The following is a 2565-nucleotide window of genomic DNA, read 5'->3' on the forward strand; positions in this document are numbered from 1 at the left end:
AATGGCTAACCGCCCACCACACAATCATCAGCCCCCTCTAGATCTAGTTGTCTGCATTTTTAATGCTAAAGGCCTTAAAGCTATGAAAACTGAGCTGAACACTTTCCTCCAAGACCACTATGTGTACAGTTTACTTGTATCAGAAACCCCCGTGAAACCTTCCGACGATTTTCGTCTCCACAAAATGGTTTGCTATCGTACTGACCGACTCCATCGCTGAGGAGGGGGCACAGTAGTGTTTTTATATGACTCACTCGTCCGTAATCACGATTTTCTCCAACTACTCAAATATATAGAGGCTAATGCGGTCACTGTTTCTACCCATCTTGGTGGTATAACTTTTGCTGCAGCTTATTTGAGCCCTAACCTGCCATTTCTTGAAGCTGATTCCGTACCTTGACATCTTTTGACAAACTCATTGTTGGGGCAGATCTCAATGCCAAGCATCTGGCTTGGCATTCTCGGGTTGCTAATCCCAAGGGCAGACTCCTCCTTCACCTAGAAGATCCTCTGGTGCTGTTGATGTATTGCCCCCACAATCCCACCAGTCTGCACTGACTGCCAGCCGGATATTCTCGATGTGGCCACTTTCAAGAATACAATGAAGCGTTTCACGACTAGATATTTCAGCTGCTGAGAATTCTTCTGGGTTGTATGGCCGTAGTCCATAGAACTCTCCAATCCCTGACGTTTCGTCCAAGGCTACGTTGGACGTCTTCAGAGATGCTCCTGGTTGTGCTGAGTCTTGCCGACTAGTCGGAACATCAGGGGTTGTAGAGTTCCATGGACCACAGGAATACAATCCAGAACAATACTCAGCACATTTTGAAGAACATTATGGCGCAGTTTTCATTGGAAACACTCCACGAACTAATCTCTAATCACAACTCCATGCTCCTGCACCTTACCGTCGTCGCGCTATTCTTAGACGTCCATTCTACCTTACGATCATGGACTGGGACAAATTTTCCAGCATCCTTTAGGACACCACTCGGCAACATGTCGACCTGACAACGCCTGCCAAACTTGTTTGTGTTGTTGATTATCTAAGTATAAAAATCCCAAAGGAATTGAAGGCCTGTACTTTCACTGGCACAAGGGCGTTAACCACGCTCGATGATTTACCTCCCCTCTTGTGCGAACTCAAAATCCAGAAGAACCGTTACCATAGGTGGTGGAAGCAATTTTGTGAACCTCAGGACAAGCATCACATGAAGCATCTCCAGCGTGAATCTGCCACTGGCTAGCCGATCGGAAAACAGAATAATGGGAGGACAAGATGTCCGCCTTACTCCTCCAATATAAATCCGAATGTGCTTTTGTCCAAGCCTTGTGGCGCTCTGCAGTGAAGACCATCCCATCCACACTGTGGATGGCTTAAATTATGATGCCCTCTGTGTGGTAGAAACTCTGGCCGATGCGTTTGAGGCTCAAAACCAATTGATTATCTAGGACCCCACGCCTGATGAGCTCCAAGATGAACACGATATTCTAGCGGTCGTTGCCGATTTCAGACAGAGACCACCTCTGACTTTCCCTCACCTTACGTACCCAGTGGAAATCCAACTGATCCTCTGGCGGAATCATGGGCAATCAGCTCCCGGTTTGGATTGTATTTTAAACAAGACTCTGGTCTTATTTACCAGCATCCAGAACCACTGTCTCACAACTGGCAATTCCCCCCCCCCCCCCCCCCCCACACACACACACAGTGGAAGAACGTCAAAATGATTTCCATCCCGAAGCCTTCAAAGGATGCTACAGTCTCTACTAACAACAGGCCCATTAGCCTTCTGAATACAATGGCCAAGTCCTAGAATGTTTGATCCTCCACTGCATTTCCCAGCCTCTTGGGGCGGCTGGGACAATCCGTCTAGGATACTTTGGCTTCACTTCCTGTCTGTCAGCCAAACTCCAAGTTTTTAGGATCACAGAACATGTCAACAAGGGCTTTAACTCCAACTTGTCGACGCCAGCGGGTTTCCTGGTTTTGCAAAACGCGTTTGACAAGATCCGGCAGGACAATCTTGTGTACAAAATAGTGACACAGAGCCCCCCCCCCCCCCCATCATCTATGTGAAGGTCGTGGATAATTTCCTCCACGAGAGGATGGTCAACGCTCCAGCTTACGTCGCATGTCGATGAGTATCCCTCACGGATCTGTGTTGTCTCCTGTCCTTTTTAACATTTATGTTAGCGCTATGCCGGTCCTCCCACACTGCCACTTGGCCTAATACGCCGATAATACGGCGCTCTATACCATCGGCCGCAACACAGACCAGCTCATTGCACGCCTTCAGAGATAGGTGGACGTGAGAGTGACCTTGTGTCGTCCCAACAAGATTGCCCTCAATGCCGCCAAACTAAGACACTCTTCTTCACTAAACAGCGCCCCATCCTCCGCCACAACATCACTATCGTAGACGTCCAGGTCCCGTGGTCCCCTGATACCAAATACCTAAGTGTCCAGATGGATAAAACACTGGTTTTCCATCGTCATACAGAATTTTTAAACCAAAAATGACTCAAGGTGATGAAAGCATTGTACCAAACGTTCACCAGCAG

This window comes from Schistocerca americana, chromosome 2 (genome assembly GCF_021461395.2).
Source record: "Schistocerca americana isolate TAMUIC-IGC-003095 chromosome 2, iqSchAmer2.1, whole genome shotgun sequence".
NCBI classification, from domain to species: Eukaryota; Metazoa; Arthropoda; class Insecta; order Orthoptera; family Acrididae; genus Schistocerca; species Schistocerca americana.